The sequence below is a fragment of the Helianthus annuus genome, chromosome 12, assembly GCF_002127325.2.
Source record: "Helianthus annuus cultivar XRQ/B chromosome 12, HanXRQr2.0-SUNRISE, whole genome shotgun sequence".
Lineage (NCBI taxonomy): Eukaryota > Viridiplantae > Streptophyta > Magnoliopsida > Asterales > Asteraceae > Helianthus > Helianthus annuus.
Window position 1 is genome coordinate 17,732,445 of NC_035444.2, and position 17,475 is coordinate 17,749,919.

At 38.5% G+C, this 17,475-nt stretch overlaps 1 non-coding gene across 1 annotated transcript; it reads left to right on the plus strand.

Annotated features, from left to right (window-relative positions):
- Positions 1-10,534: 10,534 nt before the first annotated feature.
- Positions 10,535-10,695, plus strand: LOC118485297. The gene has a single exon (XR_004875601.1). It is a non-coding gene; the product is annotated as a U1 spliceosomal RNA (small nuclear RNA).
- The last annotated feature ends 6,780 nt before the right edge of the window (positions 10,696-17,475 follow it).

Here is a 17,475-nt window from a genome sequence, read left to right on the forward strand (position 1 = left end):
GTTAAGACATTTTGGTTTTGTAAAACATTATTTGATCCTCATTAATTAACTAAGTAATTACAAAAACCAATCATTTAATAGCAAACCACCCGTTAGCGCGGATCGAACTATGAGATCTCGAGTCAGTTATGAGGTCTTAGATCACATTAAACAGCCTAAAATAATGAGGTTTCGAGTCAGGTTTCGACTGAGTTATGAGATCTCGAGTCAGTTATGAGGTCTCGAGTCGCAATCTTGTTGTCACGAGTCGGAACCATGGTCTCGACTACTATATCTTATGAGATCTCGAGTCATAATGAGGTCTCGAGTCGCAACCACGGTCTCGAGTCGCAAACTTATGGTCTCGAGTTATGACGTTATGGTCTCGAGTCGAGACCTTTGTCTCGAGTTGTAGACCTTTGAGCCCTTATGATTTCGAGTCGAGACCTTATGGTCTCGAGTCGAGATCTGTTGGTCTCGAGTTGTGAAGGTTTAAGGACCTGATGATTTCGAGTCGAGACCTTATGGTCTCGAGTCGAGACTGATGGTCTCGAGTCGTAATCTGATGATCTCGAAGCTTCCTGTTAACAGCTGTGAATGTGAAAGCATAACTGAAAATTCGAATTCTAAGGGACTATGAGATATTATTTCCTGTTTTAAGATGATCTAATTTTATCAGCATATTTCGAAAATTATAACTGTTTATCTAATAACAGTTTTCAAATAAACTTAAAAAATAAAATTGGATCAAACATGGAAAAAACACTCATTAATCCTAAAACATTCCAAAACATAATAGAATTTTCGAATTTTTCTAAGAACATGATGAACCCTAAAAACATAAAACATAAATTCTGGAACCCGAAACCCAAATTTTAATAGTTTTTCTAAACAGATTTCGGTCAAAACATAACCCAGTTGAAATCGAGTGAACATATAATTAATCCTTTTTCCCGAAAACAGAGATCTCGAGTCGATCTTCATGACTCGAAACCGGCTGTCACCGTTTTAAAGTTACAAAAAATCCGTTTTCCAAGTTTCAATCCCAGAATTATGGATACGAAAACAGAACTGACTAATCAACATATGCTCTGATACCACATGTTGGTTCAGTTCTGTTTATATATGAAGGAAAACATGAAAACATACCTTTGATTGCATCAGTACAGGCCAGCAGAGAATCCAGATGTAGATGCAGCAATAGTGTTTGACATAGTTGTCAGTTTTTGTTTGGTTCCTCCTTAGGGTGCAATCTAATGATGGTGGCTAAGAAAACCGAAAAGGGTATCGGCCGTAGGAGAGGGAGGTCGAACATTATGATGTTATGGCTAATAGGGTGTCTGATTGTGTAACTGTCTAACCCCTTAACCTTCATATAATTCTCCTTATATAAGCACCCAGGAGGAAACCCTAATTAGTTAATAAGGGTAATTGGGCCCATCAACAATTACCAACTAATTATTTAATAGGATTGTTATATATTTTGATCCATATAATGTAAATGATTATAATGGCTATCAGATTAAATATAAAATAAATATATTTAATCTTACATCCTATATTTTGTGAATGTTACAATCTTCGTATGATATATAACTATTAATTACTAACTAGTCTCTTATATGATAATACAAACAAGGATGCAGAAGAAAACAAAAGACAGTTCAAAGTCTAGAGTATCCACGTTTTCAAAATTGATTTTCTATTAGTAGCATTATTTAATAATTATATATTATATACCCATGACCAACGAAAATATAGTATTCAAAGTTTTGTGGAACATTCGAACACGTTGCTTTAGCCAGAAGTGTCTAAAGAAGCCAAAAAAAAAAAGGTTTAAAAAATGGAAATTATTTAAATAAAAGAAAGAGAAGTTTGTGGAATTAGTTGCAGACGCCTCATACCTTTGTGACCACTAAGGATTCCTACTTATAACGAAAAACCACTGACAAACTTCGTACCAAACGTTACATCTATCACTCTCACCGTCACAACCCTCACCGTTTGAATCTTACGATTCAATCAAATATGAATAAGGGTTTGTGTAAATACACCCCCCTTCGTTTATAAATATTGTGTTCTTGAAGTTGTATTCTTCATCTTGTGTTTGCTTTTGATATTCTTGGGTTGAGCATATTTGAAGCTTGATCAACTTGGATACTTATCTTCTAATATTGAGTACCTTCTTGAACCTTATTAGGGTGTTCGTGGTTTGGTTTAAATCGGTGAAAATTGTCCATATCAATTCTTATAGAGGTGAGTGATTTGTGAATATTTGTGATATATTTTTACAACAGTGAGGTGCCTTTATATAGGCATGACACAAGAATGGAAAATAGAAAACTTATAAAGCTAATTACATGATTCTAGCCTTTATACTAAATATAGACTAGAGGCAATATACTGCTAATTATTGTTGGAATTTGACCCATTGATATTGCCTTTTGACCCATTATTATCGCCATTCCTAATACGCCCCCGCAAGATGGAGGATCCATCGGAGACTCCAATCTTGGAGTGGTTACGCAGAAAAGGAGCTCGGGACAGCGGCTTCGTGAGCATGTCAGCTAGTTGGTCCTGTGAGCTAATGTGCAGAACACGTAGATGGCCAGCAGACACTTGTTCCCTTACAAAGTGATAGTCAAGAGCAATGTGTTTCATGCGAGAGTGGTAGACAGGATTTGCAGCCAGATATGTGGCACCAGTGTTGTCACAAAATAATGTGGGTGGCTGACCGGTTGAGATGCCTAGCTCTTGAAGTAGGTTCTTTGTCCATGTAAGTTCTGCCGAGGCATTGGCTAAGGCTTTATATTCTGCTTCTGTGGAGGATCGCGATACCGATCTTTGACATGTTGATTTCCATGAAATGATGTTTTTGCCAAGATAAAGAAGATAAGCAGTGGTGGAGCGACCAGCATCGTGTACATTACCCCAGTCAGAATCCGAGAAGGCCGAGAGTGTGAGCGGAGAGTTTCGGTGAAGGAAGAGGCCGTGATTGATAGTACCTTTAAGGTATCGGAGGACACGCTTAAGGGCCTGCCAGTGAGTTTGTCGAGGAGCATGCATAAATTGAGACAGTTTGTTGATGGCAAAGGAAATGTCTGGGCGGGTAAAGGCGAGGTATTGAAGGGAGCCCACAAGTTTGCGATAAGGAGTGGCATCAACAGAGGGGGATGGATCGGTTGGAGACAAGGGATCAGTGGCACTGAGAGGGGTGTGAACATCCTTTGCTCCTTCCATATGGAATCGATTGAGAACGTCATTTATGTGTCGATGTTGGGATAGGAAGAGCCCCGTTGGAGTTGGAATGACTTCCACCCCAAGAAAATGGTGTGGCATGCCAAGGTCTTTAATGGAGAATGTGGTGCTCAAGGCTGGAACAAATGTGTCGAGGAATTGGGGATTGTTACCGGTGAGAACAATGTCATCAACATAGACCATGAAGTAGGAGGTGATGTCTTTGTGTTGATAAATGAAAAGAGATGCATCGGCTAGAGATTTTCGAAATCCATAGCGGAGAAGAAAGTTGGTTAGCTCGATATACCAGGCTCGAGGTGCTTGTTTCAAGCCGTATAGAGACTTTTTGAGTTTGCAAACATGATAAGGATATTGAGGGTGGACATAACCGGATGGTTGGGCCATGAAGACATCCTCATGAAGGGTGCCGTGAAGGAAGGCATTGTTGACATCTAATTGACGGAGCGGCCAATTTTTGGACAAAGCAACCGAGAGGATGGTTCGGATGGTAATGGGTTTTGTAACCGGGCTAAAGGTTTCAAAGTAGTCTTTCCCAAATTGTTGGTGAAAACCTTTTGCCACAAGGCGAACTTTGTACTTAGCAACAGAGCCATCCGGGTTGCGTTTAATGCGAAATACCCATTTACAGCCAATGGGTTGTTGGGAGGTAGGAGGGACAAGTTCCCAGGTTTGGTTTTGGAGAAGTGCATTATATTCTGAGTCCATGGCTTTTCTCCATTCGGGATCTTTGGACGCTTGACCGTGAGTTGTAGGTTCAAGTGTAGGTGGTAGAGGATGAAGAGTGGTGGTGTTGACCAGGTTGTGGTTGAAGTATTTGCTGTTGGGTTTCTTTGTGCGTTGGGGACGAGTGGTTGTGGAGGAGGGTCGGCGATAGGTGGAGGAGGGCCGTTGTTGGATGATGAGGCGTTGCTGGTTGAAGGTTCAGAGTTGATAGGTGAGTCTGATGAGGTGATGGGTACGGTTTCGGAGGTAGAGGGTTCGGTTGGAGTGGGGGTTGGTTGGTCAGTAGGAGGCATAAAGATGGGAGGGGTGTGAGGTATGATATGGGGAGGTGAAGATGTATTTTGTGGTAGGTTGTTGATGGTAGTGGTGGGTTTAGAGGTAAGGGACTCAACAGTGGGTAGGGGAAAAATGTTTGCATCATTTGATTTGAAAGGGAAAATGTGTTCAACAAATTCCACATGGCGGGAGTGATAGAGTCGATGTGTCACGGGATCATAACATTTGTAAGCTGATTTTGAGGAGGAGTAGCCAAGGAAAATACATTTGATTGATCGGGGATGAAGTTTGGATGAGGTGTAGGGACGCAACCATGGGAAGCACAAGCATCCAAACGGTTTGAGTTTGGCATAGGTTGGGTGGGTTTTGTATAATCGATCAAAGGGTGATTGGTAGTCAAGTATTTGTGTGGGAAGACGATTTATAAGGTGAACGGCGGTTTGAAACGCATGGGTCCAAAAGGTTAATGGTAGGTTGGAGTGATGGAGAAGTGATAGGCCGGTTTCAACAATGTGTCTATGGCGGCGTTCGGCAACACCATTTTGCTCCGGGGTGTGTGGAGGGGTGGTGAAGTGGGAGATGCCATGTTGTTGAAGATAAGGAGTAAGCCCAACATATTCTCCTCCATTATCTGAGAAAAGGGAGATTAGTGGAGTTCGAAAAATTTTTTCAACCAAAGTTTTGAATTGAGGAAAGAGAATGGAGACATCCGATTTGCGTTTGAGAGGATATAGCCATGTGTATTTTGAGTAAAAATCAACAAAGATGGCATAATAGGTGAAGCCGTCATTTGATTTTTGAACGAGACCCCAAACGTCCGAATAGACAAGTTCTAATGGTTTGGAAGCTTTGAACGAGTTTGCACCAAAGGGCATTTTATGACTTTTATTCAAAGAACAAGCATCACAATGAAAAGAAGAGTTTGACATGTTATTATAATGAAGTCCTAAGTTATTTAGTAGTAATTTTAGAACTTTTATGGATGGATGTCCAAACTTGTGATGCCATGAAATAAGAGACTCGGATGACCTGAAGCTTGAGTTGATTTGTTTTGGGTGAGGAATGGTCCTGGATTCATAGTAGACGTCATTTACATTCACTCCCCGCACTAGTGGCGCCCCCGTGCGAAGGTCCTTCACAAAAAAAATGAAAAGGAAAAAATTCAACCGAAACATTGTTAGATTTGCAAAGTTTGGCAACAGAGACAAGATTGGTACGAAGTTTAGGAACAAGCAAGACATCATTTAATTTTAGTGAGCGAGATGAGGTAGGAATAGAGGTATGACCGATGTGAGAAATAGAGAGGGTTTTACCATTTCCTAGCACAATCTCATCCGGCCCTCCGTATTCCGAGAGGTTGTGTAACGATGACTGGTCATAAGTTGCATGGTTGGAGGCCCCGCTATCATACATCCTTGGTGAAGAGGAAGAGCTTGCCATTGAATAGTTCACTGTTGGATTTGGAGCGGATGGCGAGGAGACAACAATGTTGTTCTCTTGTAGGAGGCGTGCCAATTTGCGACAATCTTTGATATCATGACCTGGAATGTTACAAAACTGACAGAAAAAATTATTTCGGTTAGTACGGGAGTTGGACTGCTGATTATTGGTGTTGTATGGGGGCCGATTGTTTCTTGGGCCAGAGGCGTGAGGCCTGTTCGTGTGTCGGGCTTCTGAATAGGGCCTAGAGTAGGATCTTGGGCCTTGTCTTTGGGTGTTGTTCACAGTGGCAATTAAGGGAACCGACTGGGATTCTTTTAGGGTTCGCTCATGGTCTATAAGCTTTTCAAAGAGATCAGGGAATGTGATGGGTATGTCCCTCATTTTGACAGAGGCAACAATTTGCTTGTAGTCTTCACCAAGATGGGCTAATATGTGAACAATCAAGTCATCTTCATCAACAGGTTTATTAGCTAGGGCTAATTCATCCGCAATCGCCTTCATTTCGTGAAGGAATTCAGCGATTGGTTTGGTCCCACGGGTGTGGGTGGCTAGTTTTGTTCGGAGAGAAATGATTCGGGAACGCGAGACGCCGGCATAGCTCTTGGTCAGGCGCTGAAATAGTTCACGGGAAGTGTCAGCGGAGGAGACGATCGGCTGGATGGTGGGAGCGCAGCTGCCGAGCAGGGCTCCTAGGAGGATTTGGTCTTGCCTGAACCACAGTCGGTAGGCAGGGTTCGGTTAGCCGTCAAGCACTTTCGGTGGTGGTTCAGTGAGTCCGTCTACATACTGTTCCAGTTCGAGACCGGTTAGTGTGGAGAGGACTTGTTTTCGCCATGAGAGGAAGTTGTCAGAGGTGAGTTGAATGGGAAAGTGAGTGTGTGTTGAGAGGGAGACGACAGACATGGTGACCGGAAAAAAAAGGATCGGAGAAGGCAGAGGCTCAAGGGAGCAGTTTAGGCTCTGATTACCATATAGAGGTGAGTGATTTGTGAATATTTGTGATATATTTTTACAACAGTGAGGTGCCTTTATATAGGCATGATACAAGAATGGAAAATAGAAAACTAATAAAGCTAATTACATGATTCTAGCCTTTATATTAAATATAGACTAGAGGCAATATACTGCTAATTATTGTTGGAATTTGACCCATTGATATTGCCTTTTGACCCATTATTATCGCCATTCCTAATAATTCTCACATACACTCTTTAGGTAATAAGGATGAATCCTAAGGGTGGACGGGGCGCCCTCGTGATAGCCCTCCACCACGAGTGGAAGACCAGAGAACACTGCCGCCATCCATTTCTTTGACACGTCAATTTTAAAAAGCGTGAAGAATTTGAAGAAGCTGAGGGAAATTGTTGGGTTGTGTTTGTTGGGTATGGTGAGTAATGGACATTTCCACTAAAATCCATCACTAGTGATGGAATAATGTTTGATGACATGACGGAACTTGATTCGAAGTTGTGAGTGATGAGTAAGTTATGGGTGATAAACACGCTACCCCCTAACAAATCCAAAAGAGATGAATGTATAAATACGAGTTGTTGATTAGTAAATGGTTAGCGCCCACCCTATTAAAAAAATAGTGTACACAAAAATAGCCTACGTGGTTTGGACTACCTCCTCACAAGTTTTAAAGTCTAAGTTTAAAACTTATAAAAAATCTATTATGTCAATAAATAGTCTTTTAGGTACAATGTCATGTGTGACAAACTTAACATGTTAAAAATGAAAATCACGTAATGCAAACATGTTTTTTTAAACTTACACTTCAAGCGTATAATTGTACGAACTATTTGTGGGGTTAACCTTTAAATACAATTTAAACTTTCAAGTTAACTTATATGATTGAACTTCAACTTATCTTTATGTGAATAAAAATATAAAATAAAGTTTCCAATTATACTTATAGTTTCACATTTTGTTGCACAATCTCATACTTTTAATAATTAATTAAAAAATCATTTTACGCAATTAGATAAAAAAGGTAACTTTAACGGAATTTATCGTAAAGTTTTTTTTTTCTCTCTAAGACTAATGGGTATGGAGAGCCTCATCCCCAAGGGGATGAGCCGTCACGTCACCGCCACGTAAGCTCGACTTGGAGGGGATGGACCTAGGGGGGTGGGGGATGAACCCCTTTATATATATATATGTATGTATGTATAGATGTGTGTGTGTGAGGAGAGAGAAATGGAGGCCCGGCGAGATCGGCTGTAGGCGGACGATCTTCACGGGAGAGGCACGGCGACGGGGCTGGGGGGTGGGTTGTTTGGGGCGGCGGCGGGAGGACGGGCATGGGGACGGCCCCCATACCCTCCGGTCTAAGAGAGGAAAATTTATATAGTAGAGAAAACACTACTACACTCCACCTCTCTTCACCGTCGTATTTCTTCTGCAACTTAACCTCTTCCAACCCTTAACACAGTCAAAGAAACACAAAATTTTATCGTGTCATGAATTTACATCAAAATAGATGGTAAACGGGAAAAAAGCTGCGCCGCTACCTCCTCAACTAGATACCCAGGCTTCACAATCTCTCATTTATTGTTTTGTGCAAGATTCTATCTGTATAAGATGGGTAATCAAACAATGTTTTGCCATCTTCTTCATCCCCATTGTTCTCCATATTCAAACCCTCACTTGAAAATCTCTAGACTTCTTTGTAGTTCCAAGGTAAATTCGTGAAAAAAAAAACAAGAATAACAACGACAATCTGACCTCACCGAGTTGGAGCAACTAACTCTGAGTTGGACTGATTCTAAACACCCTACCAAGTACTCGACCGTGTAGACCGATTTTTACAATACTGGATATTGGTAGCACCCACCCTAAAAAATATATAATAGTATACACACAAACTATCCATGTCGTTTAAACCATGTCACAAGTATGGTCTTTAAATTTAAAACATAATATTTGACTTAGGTAGATTTTATATTATAACATGTTAGAGTTTTCGCATTATCTACTTTAAGAAGTATATTATGTTTTTTGTAAAATGATTCTTGTACAACAAATCGTCTCTTAGACTCCATGCGTATGATCATACAAACTTATTTGTGTTGTTAACTATAAAGAAAATTTAATCTTTTGTGTTAACTTATATGACTGATGTTAAACTTACCCAATAAGTAAATAAAATAATGTGTCCGATTATACTTCCATATAATGTTTTACAGTCTCATACTTTTTAGAAGTATCCACCTTAGTAAATAACGAAACACCATTTTGTTTCTGTTTTTGTGTTCCTCAGTAACGTTTCCCTTTGCAGCATGCTTCAAATGATCCTCAGATTTGGGTTCAGCACACGGTCCTTCACGGTGAACTTTCCTGTGGAACATGTGTAGGATCTGCGTGTCCTATTAGTAACTTACTTGGCGCGAATTCTGTTTGCGGCTCATTGTTTGTCTGCCTAAACTTGTGAGTTGTGATATCTCCAATCTAGCAACCGAAACAAAGGTCACCAAACATGTGTCACTAAAAAGGGAATGTTATTTTTTCAACTTTTCATAGTTTTACCTTCATATTAGAAAGCTCAGCGAGTAGTCAAATTTGTGAAATGCAGAATAATAAGATGATAAGTTCTTATTCAGTTGTCATATTTAATAACCCCATGGAGAGTTAAGCCCCAACTCAAGGCAGGTAGACAAGAACATAAAGAAAATAACAAACTGTTGGGGCTGAATACATGTGCAAAAATAAAAATAACTTGGTCCTATGGTCAATAATATTTGGGCCAACAAGTTGATGTTTGGTTGTTTATTTTCCATATACTAGGATGTCATCAACTTAATTATAGGTCGTAAAACATGGCTCGTGATCAGATTTACTTTCATTTCACATGTTATGTACTTGTTTGAATATGTGATGTGTTTTAAGATACATGCATTCTTAAGTTGTTCCTAGGTCATATTTAAGCAAACTTTAGAGTTTATCTGCTTATTATTGACTGGCATTAATCTTATCCTTATATGATATTACACTCCATATTTTCTAAGGAATTGAACAGATAACTAGGATGTAGAGGTGGCATAACGATCGGTTTAGGGTTGAAGCGGGCCTGGTTAGGTTTACCCTGCAACTTTTTTCATAAAAGTGTATCAGGTAATTAGTTTTTTTCATTATAAATACACTGTAGGTGAAAACGTGAAGTTCGACCTGCTTGACCCATTCCCTCTTATCTAATTTTTGTTTTTCCCGATGGACCCGTTGGAGATTAAACATAACCCGAGTCGACCCGTTAGACCCACAGTTCTTAGTTCTTATTTTTTACCCGCTTAAGATAACATATAACCTAGTCTACCCAATCATTAGAAAATGGATTGAAATTGTCACCTTTGCTCAAAACCATTATTGTTTAATACGAATGAACTGAATGTCAATAACAATTTATTTTTTATGCCATTTTCAATCCATTCGTCAAATCCATGCTTTCTAATGATCCTCGATTGATTTTTCTTCGTTTTTCCATTAACCTTCCAATTATCTTGTTAGATCAAAAAGCGGGTAACACTAGCGGTTTGATTTGGTCCAAATAAGATTATTGAAACACAAAATAAGGTTACTTGACTTTAAACTTGCCAAATACAATACTAATGCTAAAACTTCATCTTACAAAACAGAGAGATATAATATAACTAATATGAAATAACAACATATAGTTACAAAAACATATGATGCAGAAAATTTACATATATCAAAAGGGTACTTGCTAATGCTTCACAAGTTGTGGTGAAAACTGAAGAAGAAAGTAAAGTAGCAAATTTTTGGTATCCCACATCGGTGGGGCAGAAAATACCAAGGGTAAGTGCTGTTATATAAAAAGGAGAAGAGGCCATTGGACTACTCACTTACCTGGACTGGGTCAATGGGCGATCAAGAAGGTCTATGGCCTAGGTTGGTGACCTTCATTGCACTTTGGAGGGGTGCCTGTCTAAGGTCGGCCCAAGTGGTCGAGCCTACGTCATAATTTGTGGCAGTGGAGGCCTGCGTTTGCGCGGCCTCTGCCTAATACCTTAGTTAAATTTGGTGGTCTTGCGCCTAATACCTTAGTTAAATTTGGTGGTCTTGCTTGACTCGCCTTGTGTTTTGTTACGCTAACTTATGAAGCATTTCACTTTTGAAATGGTTTAAGCTTTCTATGGCAGTTTACAAAACAGAAGACTAACATTTTGGGTCGACTAAGTGGCCTATTTCGACTCGGTTAACCTTTAATTAAAAAACAAACTAGTTCATTCGTTTAACCTTTAACTGAAAAAAACAAACTAGTTCATTCGTTTAACCTTTAACTGAAGAAACGAACTAACACGAGTATATAAACATACATACATCTTTTCCTTGCTCTTTATATTTGGTTGTTGATACCTTTAATTAAAAAAACAAACTAGTTCATTCGTTTAACCTTTAACTGAAGAAACGAACTAACACGAGTATATAAACATACATACATCTTTTCCTTGCTCTTTATATTTGTTGTTAGTATATAAACATACATACATCTTTTCCTTGCTCTTTATATTTGTTTGTTGATACGCTAAATGAATATATAAACATACTTCTTTTCCTTGTTCTATATATTTGTTTGTTTATAACTTTATATCTGTTCGTTTATTAAATAAATGAAATTCCACTCAAACGCTTCAATGTTCAACTCATTTAGACCCATAATTATCTTCTTCTAACATATTTTTAACTTTTTCTGTCATGTTTTGTCCAGAAAATAGAATCTGTCAAGTCCTACCTTTTGTTGCTTTCTTCATGAATATATGTTTCATAATTAATTACCTACCCTTATGAGTTATGACTTTATCTCCATCCTCAGATACACTATGAAGGGTCACGGCCCATGTGGCCCATCGGACCATATAATTGGTATATATTTTGTGGATAACGAAGGGTACAGGAGAGATGTAAAAATATAATTATAAGTTACAACTATGACTAGTATATACACTAAGCCTTAGATTGTATACTTGTTATGTACACCTAAGTGATTAGGGCTGTAAACGAATCGAACGAATACAAACAAATTCTTGTTCGTGTTCGTTTGTTAAGGAAATAAATGTGTTCACGAACAGTTCATGAACACTTACCGAACAAGATATTATGTTCATGTTCGTTCGTTAAGGAAATGAATGTTCACGAACACAAACAAAACAAATAAATTTGGCGAACGCGGTGAAGGCTAAAGGTGGACGGCAAAGAGAGCAACACTAGAACTTGAAGCCCCAATCATGAAACGGAGATCAATAGTATTTTTTTTATGTAAATAATAAGAAAAGAAATGGGAATGGTGCATAAACAAGGTGTAAATAAGGTTTCCTAGTTTAATTGTTAGTAATAAAATAAATAAAAATTAAAAGAATACAAAAAGTTTAGATAAAATATATAAAAGTACAAAAATCTTTAATTAACAACACAAACAAACGAACATAAATGAAGGAATGTTCACGAACACGTTACCGAACGTTCACGAACATTTGAACAAACGAGACCCCTGTTCCTGTTTGTTCATCGAATGAAATTTCTTGTTATGAACGATTCGCTAAATGTTTGGTTTGTTTACAACCCTACAAGGGATAGATGCGTAATTGTATACACTAAGCATTAGATTGTATAACTATCATATACTCGCAAGTGATAGATTTTGTAATTTCAACAAAAGTGGTTGACTTATTGGTAACTTACCAGGGTTTGGAGCATGCACATAACTAGAGGGGTCTAGGGTCCGTTGATCCTCTAGCTAGCCAAAAAAATTCTGTTAGTAATGGTATCAACATCTTAACTTTTAAGAAAACGTGCCTAAGGCAGTTTTGAGACGTTCGGAAAAATGCCTCGGGACCTTGAGGCGACGGTTCATGTACATGGGGATTAAAATTGGTCAAATATATGTATAGGAATGACCAAATGGTGAAGATATTATAAATAGTTTACTTGTTAAAAGGTTAAAGGTTATGTAAAAGAGACCTAATGTCTTGGTTTTTTGGAATTAAAAGTTTCGGGGCACTACCTCTTTTTGCGACAAGTATAACGTTATTTTGTTAGATAATAAAAGGTGTGTGATATATTATGCATTTATTTTTCATTTTTATTATATTTAAAGGATGGCGTAAATTTACTATTTATTGATTGGTTATAAATGGTATTCCAAACAACATTTATTTACCAGTAGCGGTTCTGTATAAGTGAGATGGAGTGGAGTGGAGTGGTGTGCCCAAGACATTCACCTGCTATGTGGGCTCGCATATAATGACAAATTAATACAATATCATCCAACAAGTACTATATTTCTTTTTCCTTAAAATTTAAAATCTAAATATCCAAAAGGCATTCGTAAGAATTACAAATTAATTTGAAATGACGTTTACTTGGCTATTTTATTATTATAATTACTGACGGTAAGACCTGTCTGTAAATACGGATGGTTTTTAGAAATTTTACATAACACATAGAGTAAATTGCCATTTTAGTCTCTGAGTATTGTCTAAATTTGCCACTTTAGTCCAAATAGTTTTTTTTTTGCCTCTGGGTCCCTGACTTTTCCATTTTATTGCCGTTTTGATCACATACACTAACTCCATCCAAAAACTCAGTTTAAACCAGGGGTATTTTGAGAATTTTCAATTTAAACTTTTCAACTTGCCATTTTGATCCAATACCAAAAAATCAAAAAATTTCCAAAAAATCAAAAAAATTCCAAAAAATTCTAAAAAATCATAAAAATTCTAAAAAATCCAAAAAATTCTAAAAAATCCAAAAAATCCGTTTCGGCGCGAACCGTTTCGAACCCGAACCGTTTCGACCCGTACCATTTCGAACCGTACCGTTACGATGCGAACCATTTCGAACCGAACCGTTTCGACCGTTTCAAACCGAACCGTTTCGAACCGTGCCGTATCGAACCAAACCGTTTCGACCCGTACCGTTTTGACGCGAACCATTTCGACCCGAACCGTTTCGCGTCGAACCGTTTCGACTCGAATCGTTTCGACCCATACCGTTTCGACCGTTTCAAACCGAACCGTTTCGAACCGTGCCGTATCGAACCGAACCGTTTCGACCCGTACCATTTCGAACCGAACCGTTTCGACCCGAACCGTTTCGAGCCGAACTGTTTCGACGCGAACCGTTTCGACCCGTACCGTTTCGAAGCCGAACCGTTTCAAGCCGACCCGTTTCGACCCGTACCGTTTCGAACCGTACCGTATCGAACCGAACCGTTTCGACCCGTACCGTTTCAAACCGTGTCGTATCGAACCGAACCGTTTTGACCCGTACCGTTTCAACCCGAACCGGTACAGGTCGAAACGGTTCGGTTTGAAACGGAACGGGTCGAAACGGTTCGGTTCGAAACGGTACGGGTCGAAACGGCTCGGTTCGATACGGCACGGTTCGATACGGCACGGTTCGAAACGGCACGGTTCGAAACGGCACGGGTCGAAACGGCTCAGCTCGAAACGGTTCGGGTTCGAAACGGTACGGGTCGAAACGGTTCGGTTCGATACGGCACGGTTCGATACGGTTCGGTTTGAAACGGTTCGCGTCGAAACGGTACGGTTCGGAACGGTACGGGTCGGAACGGTTCGCGTTGAAACGGTTCGGCTTCGAAACGGTACGGGTCGAAACGGTTCGCGTCGAAACGGTTCGGGTCGAAACGGTTCGGGTTCGAAACGGTTCGCGCCGAAACGGATTTTTTGGATTTTTTAGAATTTTTATGATTTTTTAGAATTTTTATGATTTTTTAGAAAATTTTTTATTTTTTGGAACTTTTTGGAATTGGATCAAAATGGCAATTGAAAACAGTTAAAGATGGAGTTTTTGGATGGAGTTAGTGTATGTGATCAAAACTGCAATAAAATGGAAAAGTCAGGGACCCAGAGGCAAAAAAAAAACTATTTGGACTAAAGTGACAAATTTAGACAAAACTCAGGGACTAAAATGGCAATTTACTCTAACACATAACACATTTTATTAAACAACGATTTTTTTTCAGTTAATTTTTAATCTTTAGAAGTTTTCATTGCTGAAAGCGCACAATCGAATAAATATGTACGTTACCTAAGAGTGAAGAAATGATTTGCAAATAAACCAAATAAATAGATTTGAATGGAGAATAGCAAATAAATAGATTTATGCTATTTGGATGTTATAAACATAGTTACCACAAATAAGAGTTCCAAAATGAATATATGAAACGTGAATATCAAATCACAAATGAGTACTCTAAATTCTTCTAAAAGTAAAACTTTCTAACAAATAAAGATAACAAAACCCGATCAAAAGAAAATTTAAACCGAGTTATGCAAGTAAGGGTCTTGCTTCTAAGGCACTTTCAATAGGAGGAAACTCAGTTTTATACAATAACTGACTTAGCTCTGGAAGAGCATTCGCCATCTTTTGGATCGCACCTTTCATATGCCAACTGCTTTTAAATTCAAGTTGCCAAGAGTGATTCCAAAACTAACTATTGAGGCATGCACATAAAAACTACATGTCAGATCTAATGAAGCTTGGCATTAGATATTATACATAGTAATAGAAGTTATATAACTGGCATATGGTAACATATAAAGCACGTAAGGCTTGGTTTTTAAAAAGCGTGTCTCACGCCTGAGCCGCTGGTTCTAGCGCTTCACCATGGCGAAAATGCCGCGATTACATGAGGCAGTGGTTCTACGACGCTTTGCCAAACCGAGTAAATAATTCTGTTTTCATTCTACAATTTTTTAATCCAATTGACCTGAATAACCCCTATAACCCATATTTGTTACACTTAACCTTTATTTCTTTTAATTATTAGTTCAAGCCCACTTTTATCAAAGAACAATAAACTTACCTTCAATTAACAGCAAGCAGCACAGCAACAAAGCATTGTGAAACCCTCAAACACAAACATAGACGAAATTAAAGAGAGAAGAAACAAAGAGCTGTGATAAAAAAAAAAAAAAAAGAACAGTAGACGAAACTGAACACAAAAGAAATGAAGAGTTCGCACAACAAACAACAAACCAATAACACAAAAACTAAAATCGTTGTTTAACCTGAACAACATGCTATGTACCTGTATATAGACGCTTATGACAAAGGCAATGTCATTTTATTGCCCACTGTGCCGCTGATCGGTATAGATACCATGATTGCATATCGAGCAGCAAAGGCAAAACCGATTTTAAGAAATGTTTGTTTTAGTTCATGCATCATCTTTTATCTTTTATGTTAGCTTTTCAGTTATAATTAAATCTCCTTTTACTACACCATTAAATATAGAGTAAACTCAATAGGAAGTGTCTAATCGTAAATACGAACTCAACTTACCACTTACCAGAGACTATCGTAAGTAAGCGGTTGTAAATTTACCTGTTTAAATACGTTGATTTTTTTGTCCAAATAAGCAATATCAAACCCATTTCACAGTGACCATTTTGATGCACTTGAGTTTTAAGTCCAGGTGAATATAAAAACACATCTGCAACATAATTCAAGTAGTTAATTTTTAAAAACATATTTATATGGAATATAGAAAAGTACTTTCGTATCAACCTACATCAGTAGATGACACTTGACCAATGAGTGATGACAGAGCGAGAACGATACTGAAGTAGAAGCTCTTATTTTGTCACAACAAACCAATGAATGTCTACAATAAAATGTAAAGATTACTAAAAACGATTTCAATCACATAACTCTCCAACCAAACAAAAAAAAAATACATAAACAACACTTAGTAAACTCATGCTCTGTTTGACCAAAGTCAAACTACTGTTTGCAAAAAAACACTATTTGACCAAAGTTAGTCAAACTACTGTTTGCAAAAAACACTGTTTGACCAAAGTCAAACTTCTGTTTGCAAAAAAAGCAACCACTGTTTTCTCCACAAAGCACTGTTTTAACCCAACAGTGGTTTCAAACATCTGTTTAACCTCTGTCTCACAACAAACAGAGGTTTCAAAACATAAAACAGCAGCTCTCTTCTCCTTCTGCAATGATTTTTTTAATGTTAAAAACTATGCATCGATAAACTTTCAAGCATGATTATATGTAACTTAGAAAGTTTAAAGGTTACCTGTGGCAGGAGTCTTGGGGCTTAAGACTTGTGACTTAAACGGTCTACCCCTGGTTCCGTTATCTCAGATGCTTCACTTGGTTCCGTTATCTCAGATAGTTGATTCATCGTGTCCTACATATCAACCTATAAAAGCAATCAGGTCAACCCTCGTATATTTTCTATATAATCTAATATATAACATAGCATTTACAAAAGTCGATCGAGCAATCCGCCATCATTCTTTGTCGGACTTCCTCTGTAGCTTTCTCAACGGCAGCCCGTTCACGTTCAGCTCTCTTGTTGGCTTCGGTAAAGGCCCGTTCACGAGTTTCACGGATTGCTTGATCGACTGCTAATCGCTTTTTCTCCCACTCCCTTTCTTTAGCAGCTGCTTCTTCGTCAATAGTTCTAACACGATCTTTTTGTGATACTTTCTTTGGCCCAGACTCCTCAACAATCTTTTCTTTGATTTCATATGTATTTTAGGTGTCGGGTGTTTCCGTTCGTGGTGGTTTGATATTACTTTCTTCGTCAATTGTCTTCTCTCCATGTGTGCTATCGGAAGATGATTCAGATCGTACATCGTTCTCCGAACCAAGATCAGCCAGATTGTCTCCGAACCAAGATCAGCCAGATTGTCAATCATATTACTTTCTTCATCAATTATCTTCTCACCATGTGTACTACCTGAAGATGATTCCGATCGTACATCATTCTCTATACCAAGATCAGCCAGATTGTCG